Source organism: Schistocerca gregaria, chromosome 5 (genome assembly GCF_023897955.1).
Source record: "Schistocerca gregaria isolate iqSchGreg1 chromosome 5, iqSchGreg1.2, whole genome shotgun sequence".
Taxonomy (NCBI): Eukaryota; Metazoa; Arthropoda; class Insecta; order Orthoptera; family Acrididae; genus Schistocerca; species Schistocerca gregaria.
This window is the reverse complement of record NC_064924.1, coordinates 41,183,664-41,198,923: the sequence shown is the minus strand read 5'-3', so window position 1 is coordinate 41,198,923 and position 15,260 is coordinate 41,183,664. Positions and strand designations below refer to the sequence as shown.

At 41.7% G+C, this 15,260-nt stretch overlaps 1 protein-coding gene across 5 annotated transcripts in view; it reads right to left on the bottom strand.

The window, feature by feature from the left end:
- Positions 1-15,260, bottom strand: part of LOC126272339 (inactive dipeptidyl peptidase 10) — a 1,336,959-nt gene that overhangs the window by 1,282,884 nt on the left and 38,815 nt on the right. Inside the window, exon 1 of one of the 5 annotated variants that reach the window (XM_049975131.1) lies at positions 9,677-9,978. The exons of 3 other annotated variants lie outside the window; for them this stretch is intronic. The gene's annotated coding sequence lies outside the window, so the exon portion shown is untranslated. Of the gene's footprint in view, positions 1-9,676; positions 9,979-15,260 lie in introns of those variants that run through there. One more of the 5 variants, XM_049975127.1, reaches the window with a different exon arrangement.

Here is a 15,260-nt window from a genome sequence, read left to right as displayed (position 1 = left end):
CTGAGACAAGGATATATACGTGACCTTAAACTTTCTGGGCGAATCAGCTGTCTGTGCCGTTCTCGGCTACACAGCCGGGTGCAGTCGTCTTCGTAATTCGATATTCCGACAGCGTACCTAGCCGTCATCTTCACAGAAGACACACTCAGGTTAAGCAACCAATAAAATCTGTGGTTGCAGAATACTGCAGTGTGAAGAAACAGAAGTGCTAACACAGATCTCGTCGTTTTATGACCGTGTTGTGAAGGAGGCTATTGAAAAACCAGTGGCCGACAAGATGATCAACAGAGACAGAAAATACACCCAAAGCAAAGCTTTGGTTCCAACAGTCTGCCAACTAAAATGACAGTCAGCCGAGAGCCACTGCCCCGCCCGGAGGGAGGTGCAGAAGTGCTTCAGGACTGGGGATCGCACCCGACCTTCGAAGGTGCTGGGCCCTCAACACTTCACAGGACGCGTCATGCGAACGGGTTTCGTTGGCGGAGAGTCGGAGAGCAAGCACAGTATAAAGTATATAGCGAATATGCTCATTCTACAGGTAAGACATGAAGAAAGTGGGTACGCAGCTCGAGGTCTTTGCTGCCCCTTGATCACGGCGTCATGGATTCGATTTCCGGCCAGGTCTGGGGTTTTCTCCTCCCGGGCAGGCTGTTTATGTTGTTCTCATCATTTTGTCATCGTTCGGGAAAGTAGTGAGACTGGAGAGTGAAAAGATTGCACTTTGTACGACCGCTGATAACCACGCAGTGGAGTGCCCCACACACCAAATATCATCATTATAATCACCATGAAGAAGATGGCAAAGTACCCTGTCGAAATGTCCTGCTACAAAAATAGCTGTAGTGGGTTGGATATCTGAGAATAGTACATACCGTTGTGATATGCTCTCATCATCTGTTTTTTTTCTTACTAGATGAATGATAGGTCGATGTTGGTAGTCTGCTAAGAAAAGATGGGCAGGGGGACAGAGTTTGATGGCTTGTCGACGATGCGGTCGTTACAGATGGAGCATAAGCTCGGATTGTGGAAGAGTGGGGAAGGAATTCAACCATGTCCTATGTAAGAAATCTCCCCGGAAGCGACAGTAAGCGAAGAACCTAGAAGGGATGGCTGGACGTAAATTTGAACTGTTACCCTCCCGAACGTGAGTGCATTCTCCTACTGCTGTACCAACTCGCCCGGAACTAGGGAGGGAGGATTAGTTCAAAAATGGTTCAAATGGCTCTGAGCACTATGGGACTCAACATCTGAGGTCATCAGTCCCCTAGTACTTAGAACTACTTAAACCTAACTAACCTAATGACGTCACACACATCCATGCCCGAGGCAGGATTCGAAGCTCTGACCGTAGCGGTCGCGCGGTTCCAAACTGTAGCGCCTATATCCGCTCGGCCACCCTGGCCGGCTGGAGGATTAGTGTCCCACTGTGTATCTGGAGGAGGAGTCGCAGAGAGGCTGATGTAGATCTCTCCTTAGAACAGTGTCATTCGAGGTATAAGCAGCGAGATGGGTGCGGGTGCCATCTTGGTAGAGGAGCAGTGCTGGTTTTGGGATGCGATGTGGAGGACCTCAAGACAAACTACCAGGCTGCAGTTTGAAGTCGATTCGTCAGGCATGCTCGCACAGTGCAGTCAACAGCTCATTGCCCATAAGAGACAAGGAACCAAAACACGCAAATGTCACAAACGTGCGCTGCCATTTATCCATAAGAGTTTAAGTGGCGGAAGAGATGGAAAGTACAAACATCAGAGAGAGAGAGAGAGATTATTTGTCGCCATGTCCTTTCCAAGTGTGGCATAGGTGAAGAGGAGACAGGCTCTTAACGCACTGTCTTATCGGAGACACATGAATTAAGGGATATTTTGAGGTGGAACAACAAGGAATCAAATACAAGTTGCAGCTCCATTGTTAAACACTCAAGGGTACCTTAAGAAGCTGCAGTGGTATCAAAGTATATTTTAGCAAGCCCATTTTGTAACAAGGCTAAAATAAAGGACTGAAAGGAAATGAAACAGTACTTTAGGCTGTGTTGACGTTCCTATATGTAGAAACTAGCCAACAGTACAGCAACAAATATAATTTCATTGATTGGCGCCTCTGAAGACTTCGATTGCATAGACACCATTATTCTACAAGCCATGGATATTCTGTTATATTATTTCCTATAACACATATTAGAAATATCTTCTAGTTTTTTCAGTTACCTACAATCTAGATACAAAGACAACGACTCTTTTCCAGTGGAATACTATCTAATTAAGGTTTTCCAGTACATGTTCTGGCACCAGTACACACAACATAGTCAAGCGGGAAATACAGCCCTTTTTATGTGTACATTTTTAATACGTACATGGCCTTCATCGTTGTAGAAACGAAGGCTACGAAACTATCAAGCTTTCAAAAATAAAGAAGTCTATGTGTACAAAAGTCATTCTATTTCTAGTTTGTATATAACTTAATATTTTCCACACAAAATATTGAATTACAAATACAGTTTGCGGAAGCGAATAACAAATCAATTTATAGTTCAGCCAACAGCAGTGAGAAATGCTCTTAGACATAAAATCATTATAGAAAACAGCCAAACAGATAAAAGAAGGCCAGCATTTAACCATAGTATTCAATATCGCGTTATAAAGTAGTACCTTAATCTCCTAAGTAAGACTGACTAATAACATTTTAATTTTTAAAAGTTCAGTGAACTGAAAATAGTCTCCAGTTAATCAGAACAGACCACAAATCTAAACTTCAACGATTCTCAGTAATGAGCACACTTTTATTAACTGAAATAAAGATATATTCATAAATAAATTCAGATTCTGTATTAAATCTGATACTGATACAACCGGCCGAGATGACCGAGCGATTCTAGGCGCTAGAGTTTGGAACCGCGCGACCGCTACGGTCACAGGTTCGAACCCTGCCTCGGGCATGTATGTGCGTGATGTCCTTAGGTTGGTTAGGTTTAAGTAGTTCTAAGTTCTAGGGGACTGATGACCTCAGAAATTAAGTCCCATAGTGCTCAGAGCTATGTGAACCATTTGATACTGATACAGCTTGGCATAACACAAAACCTTAGAAGCAACGCTTTAGTAATATTTCCTCTTGAATCTAATTGCATGAGACACGTAAATACCCGTAGTCTCAATGCATAAAATAGCTAACCTCTAATTATGAGACTGTTGACTTTTTACAGGGATCATGTTCACGTTACACTTACGTGTGAAAGGTGTTGCAAAACTGTTTCTGCTGATAAAAAAATATGCGTAACTTTTTGGACTACGAAATGAGATAGCCCCCATTTTTGGAGATGATTGATAAACGTGCTCTGTAAATAAACAGAAGAATTGACTGTCTTGATAATAGTCTTTTTAAAGGAATCGAAATATGCCCAACACTGTGTTTATTTAATGTTGATTAGTTTCTGAAACCACTATGGATATTCTGTTATATTATTTCCTACAATACCATTAATAACGGAAGGATGTGAATATCCTAGACACAGACATTGAATTTCTCCGGAAACTCGGTGCTTGCTGATGGCATACTCGAGACAACCATATATATTTTGCACGCTACTATCTTCAATTAACTTCACATTTTTAAGACTTGATCACTTCACAGATGCAATTCTTTTAGCATTATTTTAGTGTACAAAGATTCATATTGACAATTCCATTAACTATAAGCCTCATCATTTAATCAGCACTTTTCCACTATTATAGTAAATTATGTTAACACGCTGTCAAAACATTTTATTGTTTCTAATATTTACCTTCGAAAGTATTGTTAAATACAGTAAATAAATTTCAGATTATTTAATTGGTAGAATATGAGCTTTTGAACTACCAGTACATTACGAGAATAAACACATATTTTAAATATTCAAGACGTATTGACTATGAAACAGCATTAGACTTCCTTCACTTCTTGTATATGCTAAATGCTACACGCTTATAGGTAATTTTTTTAAGAAGCATGATTATACGCAGGTCCTTATCAATTAATACCACGAAATCTCTACAAATGTGTAAGTTCGTTAACTTCACCGTTTGATAAACAATATTCACATTAAGGTGCAGCAAGATTGTTCATTACAGTTAAAAAATTACATTATCCCTCGCTCTTTAGAAATGCCCCATGTTAATATCGAGGATTATTAAAATACCATTTGTCTCCTTGTACTTCAGTACATAATTTGCAACTTCTTATCGCCAACAATTTAAAACATTCATTAAGTTTCTCTATAGAAACCAATTTCATGCATGTCGAGCGAACGGAACAGTATCAAAAATTTCGAAGTTTAGACCTAGGCGTATATATTTTAACATACAATATATTAATGGTATTGTAGAAAATAATATAATAGGATATCCATAGTGATTTCAGAAACTAAGCAACATTAAATAAACACAGTGTGGAGTTGATAATCTCCCATCGGGTGCCTCCCCAGGTGGAGGATAGGGGAATGCTCTCTAGATATGGAGGGTACCGCGGAAATAAAATACCCGGGGTGGATCAAAACTATCAACCGAAATCCACTAACGTCTCCCTGGTATCCAGCTGTAGGGGTCAGCGTCTGTTCGCCTAGATGGTGCAGCTGCAGCATCCTTCTTAATCTCAACAATCAAGTCGTATTCCTCGTGATATTTCCTCGGAAGGACCACCACCAAGTTAGTATTCAACTTGAAAACCAAACATCATGATAACACAAGGAATGAATCCACTACCCCGGGCACCAGTCGCAAGGCTGGCTTTACCTGGTCATCGGATTCCGGGGGATCAGGAGCATCATGTTACGCCTAAGGTTGAGAACCAGACGACGTCCAAATTATTACACAAAGACACTTCATCGGTACACTTAATACTAATACTCTTTTCAAACTGGGCAAGACCAAACAACTTACAGACGTGCTGCAAAAATTCCAGATCAAAATCCTTGCAATCCAGGAAACACGATTTTCTTGCAGACAACTACAGAATCTACAATGGAAAACCAGCAGTTAAAACTGATGAGAAAGGGCTCAAACAGTTTGGAACAACATTTGCAATCCACAAATCTATCAGCGACTCTGTCATTGACTTCCAGTGTGCCTCAGAACGTATATCAACGCTCTCCATCAAATCGGCCAACAAAGCATATACCTTGATCAACGCACACGCACCCACAAATAACTATAACAAGAAGAACCGCCAGAAAGTGGATGACTTCTGGAATGACCTTGAAGAGACTACAAACAAAATTGCCAAACACCATGTAATAATCTTGTTAGGCGACTTAAACGCACAATTAGGTAAAGAGAAAAAATACAGGAAAATCACCGTAATCCATACAGCTCACAAGAGAAGTAACAAGGATGGGGAAACATTTATAAGCTTTTGCGAAAATATCGGCCTCGTAATTACGTCAACACAATTCAAAAAACGCAATAAGAAACTGTATACTTGGAAGTCGCCCAACACAATGTTGGGTGAATTCCAGATAGATCATGTGGCCATCTCCAAGAGTAACACAGCAGAAATTCTGAATGTGAAAATAAGAAGAGGATTTTTTTGACTCAGACCACCATATTCTACAGATAAAGACCAGATTACAACCCAATAGAAAAAAAAGCCAAAACTAAACAAAGTGCTGAGACCAGACCCCGAATACTGTACATAAAACTAAACAAGGAAAACATCTTACAGGAAATTAATCAGACAAACACCACAAACTGGACAGAACTTGTGGACGTCCTCAAATCCACGTTGAAACTGGGTCAACCCCCGAAAAGGAGAAAACACAGGTGATGGAATATAATATGTGACCAAGCAATAGAAGAAAGGACCAATGCCTGGAAAAACTTCAATAGTTACAAAACATCAGAAAAATGGCAACAATTTCTAGTAATCCGAAAACAAACATCGAAAACTACTCGGAGGGAAAAAAATATTATGACAAACGGCGGCTAGATGAGATAGAACAAGACTTTAAGAAGAACAACACCAGGAATTTTTATAACACGTTTAAAGAACATATTGCAGGATACCAGCCACCCAATCTTTGTTTCAAGAAACCGGATGGTTCACTAGAAACTAACACGAAGAATAACTGCCAGATCCTCGCAGACTATTTCAACAAACATCTCAACTGCGAAAGACCTACAGAGGATATTCACTACGAGACGTCTACACCAAATCCTGACGTTAAACCGCCAAGCATCAACGAAATCGCAGAAATTATCAAGACACTCAAAAACAATAGAGCCCCAGGAGAAGATGGAATTATTGCAGAACAATGGAAACTAAATGATGAAAGATTAACAGGAAAAATTCACAAAATCATATTAAACATTCGGGAAACAGAACAAATCCCTTCTGAATGGAAATGCGCACTTATCCATCCACTCCACAAAATAGGGGACAAAACTGAACCAAATAATTACAGGGGTATCTCACTCGTACCGGTCACATATAAAATCCTATCAAAAGTTCTCATGAATAGATTAGAAGAACAAGCTGACCCACAAATAGGAGAATACCAGGCTGGTTTTCGCAAGGGACGATCATGCATAGAGCAGATCTGGAATCTGAAAATGATTCTCCAGATGAGAAACACCTGAAACCCAGTGGTTACTTTTGTAGATTTTAAAAAGGCCTGCGACTCAATAGACGGAGTAACGCTCTGCAAGACGCTGGAAGAGTTCAGCATTGACAGAAAGACAAGAGCAATCATTCGGGAAACATTAACTGACACAGTCTCCAAGGTTAAATTTATGGGGGATATCTCGGAACCATTTAAAATCTAAACTGGAGTGCGACAGGATGACGGACTTTCACCATTACTCTTTAATATCATTCTTGAAAAAATTATCAGGACATGGGAAAAAGAAGTCAAAGGAATTCAAATTGGCATTAGAAAAGATAATAGATTCAATGTGAAGTGTTTAGCTTTTGCGGATGACCTTGAAATCCTCATAAATAATAGAAAAGAAGCCACTAACGCCATAGAGAAGTTACACGAAATTGCACAAAGAACTCGTCTGCAAATCTCATAAGAGAAAACACAGTATATAGAAAGAGTGCCGCAAGACAAATTGCCTATTGTGACAACCCATGGGAAAATCGTACAAGTACCACATTTTAAGTACCTGGGAGAAATCATCCAGCCATCAGGGATCAACCTAAAGGCCAATGAGGAAAGAATAAAAAAACTACAGAAAGCATATAAACTCACGTGGAACTATTATAACAAAAAGTCCATATCCATTAACGCAAAATTGAGGCACTACAACACTGTTGTACTTCCGGAGGCACTGTATGCATCTGAAACAACACAAATAGGTGGGCAAACTAAAATCAAAGAAGTAGAGAAACAAGAAAGGAAAATTCTCAGGAAAATTTTTGGTCCGATACAAGAGCAAGGAATCTGGAAGAAGAGACCAACATCAGAATTATATAAATACGCAGACAGGATTACGGATACATTAAGGAAAAGAAAAATGCAGTTCTACGGACGTATCCACAGGATGAATGAAAACAGAATTTCAAAGCGAATTCTTAAAGTCATCAACTCAGGCAGGGGAAAAACAAAATGGATGAAAGAAGTTGGAGAGGACCTCAGACAAGCACACGTAACAGTAAACGATGCAGAAAATAGAACTGAATTCAGGAACATCATCAAGAGACATAAACTTGACAGCACAACACAGAAGAGACCAGGAGCAAATGGACAGCGGAGCGAAAGAAACAACACAGTGAACACATGAAGAAAATTTGGGCTCAGAAAAAACAAACATTCATCATAAAGGAATTCAAGTTCAAACGCTCTCTTAAATGGGAATAATCGAAAATAATAATAATAATATTGTATAATATATTTCAGTTCTGATGCATATTGTTTCGTGAAACGTACGTTAAAAAAATTTCTTACACTGCATCTGTGAATTGGAATTAGTGAATTTTTACCTGTAGGCACTGTCATGATACGAATACGTAAACTTGCCACTACGTGTGGTGTTACATTTCCCTCAGTTGATACTCCACTGGCTGTCTGCGTCACGTACGAACGATTCGAGTGTCGCTCGCGAGACACCAGAATGGAGTATCTGTCTGTTACGTACCTGTCCACAACCGAGCATGTGCTTTGTCATCAGCGAGTTCATACCGACTTTTCGATAGACTGGTTGTCCCTAGGCGAAAAAACTCTAATTTCATTGAGGTTGACCCATACTTTTGAATGACATATTGTAACACTACCCTTGTTTCCAATACAAGGTCAAAGTACTTCAGTTTTTATGATTCATTTTGAAGCAAGATCTCAAGCGTGTAATCGATATAACGCGAAATATTTCGGCACTTGTAGACTCTATACCCACTGCGTACTCCTGTACCTAGTAAAAATGTATGGGAGCGGCAGGCTCTGGGTATTTGTTCTTTCCTTCCATACCAGTTCGGGTGACTTTTGTGTAGGTTGCTTCAACAAAGCTGTGGTAAATTCTTACATCCATATGAGACCGCTTTCCGTCTCACTGTCAAGATATCAACAAGATCTTCCGCATTCTGCACAGCCTAATGTAAGTACAAAGATCACTGCAATTCGACGACCATCTGGAATCCTGTTTCAAGTTTAGCGAAATTAAACTGTACATTCTGCTACAACAGAGCTGCTCTACCACTGTAGCGTACCTCGGTTCGAATCCTGTTTCAAGTTTACCGAAATTTAACTGAACACTCTGATATTGACAGTACTTCCCTATCGCCATAATTTACCTCCGTATTTCCCCTCCAACAGTCAACTGAGCTGAACGTTCTAAGACTCCCCTCACCGCCCCCTTACCCTACATATCTATATACAGTCCACCTTCCTCCATCTCTCTCTCTTTCTAATTGCCCATTTAACAAGGTCCCGAGTTCGAGTCTCGGTGCGGCACACAGTTTTAATCTGCCAGGAGTTTCATATCATATCAGCGCACACTCCGCTGCAAAATGAATATCTCATTCTGGAACTACATATTTTTACACTCTGCCTTGCAGACGTAGAGATATTTTCCGACATCTAAGCACATCTTCTGATGAGAAGAAACAGTAGAAACTAAGAAGCTTAAGAAACTATATTTCTAAATTTTTGATATGTGTGTTTTCTGGTTCCACTTGAAATGTTGGGTTGCATAAACCAATAAATAAATATTCCTCGCCAATCTACTTTCCCATCCACTTGATGCTGACATAGCATCATCTTCAATTTCGTACCGAAATCTTATGATCTCTCTGTAATTAAATAATTTCATACGGTTTTCAGTATGCTAGACAATCACTACTGAAACTTACGTTGTGGTAATTAAGTTAGGGACACAGGTATCTGAGATTCTACATCTACATCCATACTCCGCAAGCCACCTGACGGTGTGTGGCGGAGCATGTGTGTTCTGTCTATTTATGTGCTGGGTTTTGTGTGTGTGTGTGTGTGTGTGTGTGTGTGTGTGTGTGTGTGTGTATGTGTGTGTGTGTGTGTGCTGTGAGACAGAGAAAAAAGTGTTGGATAGATCATTAAACGCCAAATATTCATCCGATAATAGATTTAGTGACGCTAGCACAGAATGCGAAATAGAAAAAGACACTTTGTGTGGTACGTCAAAGACTAGTGCTCAACTACACACTGATATCCGGTCAGCTAGGCGCAGGAAATTATAAATACCTTATATTCTTCCGCAGCAATAATACAGGTCGGAATCTTGGGCTCTATAGCTGACCTTCGTCACCTGGCGTGTCAAACAGCTGTGCTGGACTGACTCCAAGACAGCCGGGCAGTGACAGCAGAACAAGGCCCCAGGACCGGCGTTCCGATGACGCAGGTCGGCGTAGACGCACGCGGTCACTGTGCTGCAAAGTCACGGTGCTCGATTCGGTTTGTCGGGCGATCAGAGAGGAGCGCAGAGCGCGTCGCGTTGTCGTCGGCAGGCGGACGGTGACTGTGTGGTCCGTGTTTGCGGCCACTGTGTCACCTCGCGGGCCAGACCCGAATAGCAGCGAGGCGCGCGCCGGCGGGGCAGCCAAGTGGGGGGCGGCATGAGGGCGGTAGGGGCGGCGGGGGAGACGCCGACGTCGACGGCGGAGCAGCTGTCCCAGGGAGGCGGCCGCGGGTCACCACAGCAAGGACGCGACGCCCGAGAACAACGCTCACTCCGCGCACCCACCATCGCCCAGGCAGGAGACATAGGAGGGGGCAGCAAGTGGTGGGGGAAGAGCACTCCGGCTCACATCTCCGACTCACGGGTGGGTGGCATTTAACGCACAGTAGCTACTGAATGAAGGCTGCTACTGATCCGTACGTGCTGTACCGTATTTCATTCAGTATTTAAATCTATTTAAGCTTTAAATACTGAATGAAACGCCATAGTTAAAATATTTTGAGGCTTTGAAATACTGCAAAACCGATTAAGAGCCCAATTTTCCGCGCTCACTGTTTCATTATAGTCGCTCAGAGACTGGGACAACCGGTTTCGTATCATGCAAGCAAATCCTAAGGTATTTAAGATCTAATGTCCCTTGTTATCTTAATGGTTTAATGGGTGTTCCAAGGTGGAATGAGGACGCTTCTGCGAACATATCTGGAATTAATGCATTAACTGTTGTTCGCTGTGTATCGTTCCAGTTCACCCAGAGTTGTCCGAAGGGGAACCACGTGGACGGAGTGTTTCACATCCTTCTTAAAAAAAAATACCACCTACCGCGAGAGCAGGCGTTCTTGGAGGCCAGTGGTGCAGTGCGAGATCCTTCGGCTGATCTATCATTGAGGAGGGTCATTATTAAGGAATGCTCTCACATGCAGTCTTGAGTGCGGTGGTGCTCCACGATGCCAAAAATGTCGTCGTAACTCGACGTAATGTGGCTGCACGGAAAGCGTTATTCAACTTGGTGGCGTTGCTGTCAGGGTTCCTCTGAGCCATAATCCGTAGGCAGCGATCGTCCATTGCAGTAGTAGCCATTGGGCGGCCTGAGCGAGGCATGTCATCGACACTTCCTGTCTCTCTGTATCACCTCCATGTCCGAACGACAACGCTTTGGTTCACTCTGAGACTCCTGGACACTTCCATTGTTGAGAGCCCTTTCTATCACGAAGTAACAATTTGCGGATGCAATCGAACCGTGATATTGACCCTCTAGCCATGGCTGAACTACAGACAATACGAGCAGTGTCCCTCCTTCCTGATGGAATGACTGGAACTGATCAGCTGTCTGACCCCCTCGTCTAGTAGGCTCTGCTCATGCATGGTTGTGTACACCTTTCGGCGGATTTAGTGACATCTCTCAACAGTCAAAGGGACTGGGACTGTGTCTGTGATACAATATTTACAGGCAACGTCTCTCTTCAGGAGTTGTGGGAACCGGGTGATGCAAAACGTTTTTGATGTATGTATTTTATTTCACGAAAATTTCATGCGTTATTTGACATAAATTTCAATTTTATACCTCTACTCGTTCCTGAGAAAAAGTGGTCTTTAGAAATTGCAGTATCTTTTGATTGCATTGGCTTAGAAGCTTAAATATTTTACACCACCGACGGACCATAGACCTTAGTATTTGACATAAATATTGTCTTTCGTAAGACACGGTCAAGAATTCCATAAAGAAATATTTTTATGCGATTGCAGTTTAAAAATTTTTGGATTTTTTTCCTTTACTTCTACTGCGACAAATTTCTTCTTGCCAAATTTCATGATTGTAGATAAACGAAAACTATCCTCAACCAATTCTCCTATTGTGGGGTGGAAAGCACCTCGCTGAGAAATAAGTATTTACTGCAACTAGAGGTTGTTGTTGTTGTTGTGGTCTTCAGTCCTGAGACTGGTTTGATGCAGCTCTCCATGCTACTCTATCCTGTGCAAGCTTCTTCATCTCCCAGTACCTACTGCAACCTACATCCTTCTGAATCTGCTTAGTGTCTTCATCTCTTGGTCTCCCTCTACGATTTTTACCCTCCACACTGCCCTCCAATACTAAATTGGTGATCCATTAATGCCTCAGAACATGTCCTACCAATCGATCCCTGCTTCTAGTCAAGTGGTGCCACAAACTTCTCTTCTCCCCAATCCTATTCAATACTTCCTCATTAGTTATGTGATTTACCCATCTAATCTTCAGCATTCTTCTGTAGCACCACATTTCGAAAGCTTCTATTCTCTTCTTGTCCAAACTATTTATCGTCCATGTTTCACTTCCATACATGGCTACACTCGCTTTCCTTGCCATTGCCAGTCTACATTTTGTATCTTCTCTACTTCGACCATCATCAGTTATTTTGCTCCCCAAACAGCAAAACTCCTTTAGTACTTCAAGTGTCTCATTTCCTAATCTAATTCTCTCAGCAGCACCCGACTTAATTCGACTACATTCCATTATCCTCGTTTTGCTTTTGTTGATGTTCATCTTATATCTTCCTTTCAAGACCTATCCATTCCATTCAACTGCTCTCCCAATTCGTTTGCTGTCTCTGACAGAATTACGATGTCATCGGCGAACATCAAAGTTTTTATTTCTTCTCCATGGATTTTTCCTTTACTGCTTGCTCAATATACAGATTGAATAACATCGGGGAGAGGCTACAACCCTATCTTACTCCATTCCCAACAACTCCTTCCCTTTCATGTCCCTTGACTCTTATAACTGCCATCTGGTTTCTGTACAAATTGTAAATAGCCATTCGCTCCCTGTATTTTACCCCTGCCACCTTTAGAATTTGAAAGAGAGTATTCCAGTCTACATTGTCAAAAGCTTTCTCTAAGTCTACGAATGCTAGAAACGTAGGTTTGCCTTTCCTTAATCTTTCTTCTAAGATAATTCGTAGTGTCAGTATTGCCTCATGTGTTCCAACCTGTCTACGGAATCCAAACTCATCTTCCCTGATGCTAGTTGTTCCATTCGTCTGTAAATCATTCGTGTTAGTATTTTGCAGCTGTGGCTTATTAAACTGATTGTTCGGTAATTTTCACATCTGTCAACACCTGCTTTCTTTGGGATTGGAATTATTATCTTCTTCTTGAACTCTGCGGGTATTTCGCCTGTTTCATACATCTTGTTCACCAGATGGTAGAGTTTTGTCAGGAGTGGCTCTCCCAAGACCGTCAGTAGATCCAATGGAATGTTGTCTACTCCGGGGGCCTTGTTTCGACTCAGGTCTTTCAGTGCTCTGTCAAGCTCTTCACCCGGTATCGTATCTCCCATATCATCTTCATCCACATCCTCTTGCATTTCCATAACATTGTCCTCAAGTACATCGCCCTTGTATAGACCCTCTATATACTTCTTCCACCTTTCTGCTTTCCCTTCTTTGCTTAGAACTGGGTTTCCATCTGAGCTCTTGATGTTCATACAAGTGGTTCTCTTATCTCCAGAGGTCTCTTTAATTTTCCTGTAGGCAGTATCTATCTTACCCCTAGTGAGATAAGCCTCTACATCCTTACATTTGTCCTCTAGCCATCCCTGCTTAGCCATTTTGCACTTACTGTCGATCTCATTTTTGACACGTTTGTATTCCTTTTTGCCTGCTTCATTTACTGCATTTTTATATTTTCTCCTTTCATCAATTAAATTCAATATTTCTTCTGTTACGCAAGGATTTCTACTAGCCCTCGTCTTTTTACCTACTTGATTATCTGCTGCCTTCAGTACTTCATCCCTCAAAGCTACCCATTCTTCTTCTACTGTATTTGTGTCCCCCATTCCTGTCAATTGGTCCCTTACGCTCTCCCTGAAACTCTGTAAACCTCTGGTTCTTTCAGTTTATCCTGGTCATATCTCCTTAAGTTCCCTCCTTTTTGCAGTTTCTTCAGTTTTGATCTACAGGTCATAACCAATAGATTGTGGTCAGAGTCTACATCTGCCCCTGGAAATGTCTTACAATTTAAAACCTGGTTCCTAAATCTCTGTCTTACCATTATATAATCTATCTGATACCTTTTAGTATCTCCAGGGTTCTTCCATGTATACAACCTTCTTTCATGATTCTTAAGCCAAGTATTAGCTATGATTAAGTTGTGCTCTGTGCAAAATTCTACCAGGCGGGTTCCTCTTTCATTTCTCAGCCCCAATCCATATTCACCTACTACTTTTCTTTCTCTCCTTTTTCCTACTACCGAATTCCAGTCACCCATGACTATTAAAGTTTCATCACCCTTCACTATCTGAATAATTTCTTTTATTTGATCATACATTTCTTGAATTTCTTCGTCATCTGCAGAGCTAGTTGGCATATAAACTTGTGCTACTGTAGTAGGTGTGGGCTTCGTATCTATCTTGGCCACAATAATGCGGTCACTATGCTGTTTGTAGTTGCTTACCCGCATTCCTATTTTCCTACTCCTGCATTACCCCTATTTGATTTTGTGTGTATAACTCTGTAGTCACCGGACCAGAAGTCTTGTTCCTCTTGCCACCGAACTTTACTAATTCCCACTATCTCTATCTTTAACCTATCCATTTCTCTTTTTAAATTTTCTAACCTACCTGCCCGATTAAGAGATCTGACATTCCACGCTACGATCCGTAGAACGCCAGTTTTCTTTCTCCTGATAACGACATCCTCTTCAGTAGTCCCCGCCCGGAGATCCGAATGGGGGACTATTTTATCTCCGGAATATTTTACCCAAGAGGACGCCATCATCATTTAATCATACAGTAAAGCTGCATGCCCTCGGGAAAAATTACGGCCGCAGTTTCCCCTTGCTTTCAGCCGTTCGCAGTACCAGCACAGCAAGGCCATTTTGGTTATTGCTACAAGGCCAGATCAGTCAATCATCCAGACTGTTGCCCTTGCAACTACTGAAAAGGCTGCTGCCCCTCTTCAGGAACCACACGTTTGTCTGGTCTCTCAACAGATACCCCTCCGTTATGGTTGCACCTACGGTACGGCTATCTGTATTGCTGATTCACGCAAGCCTCCCCACCAACGGCAAGGTCCATGGTTCATGGGAGGAGGTAACTAGAGGTATCAAAATTAAATTTCTCAATCTGTGAAACGCTGCACTACGGAAGACAAAATTAGAAACGAAGTAATAAGGGAAGAATTAGGGATCCGACCATTAAACAATAAGGCATTCCAGTCCAAAGAAAAATGGAGAGACATATACTTCGTGTGCGGGCATAAAGACTTCCTAAACTACCAATGAATTATGAATGATAGGGAAGGAGAAGTGTGGGAAGACTGAGGAATGGATGGTGAGACGGAAACAGACGCTAGATTTAGCCATGGAGTTGCAAATGAACAAGCAAGGTGTTTCCAG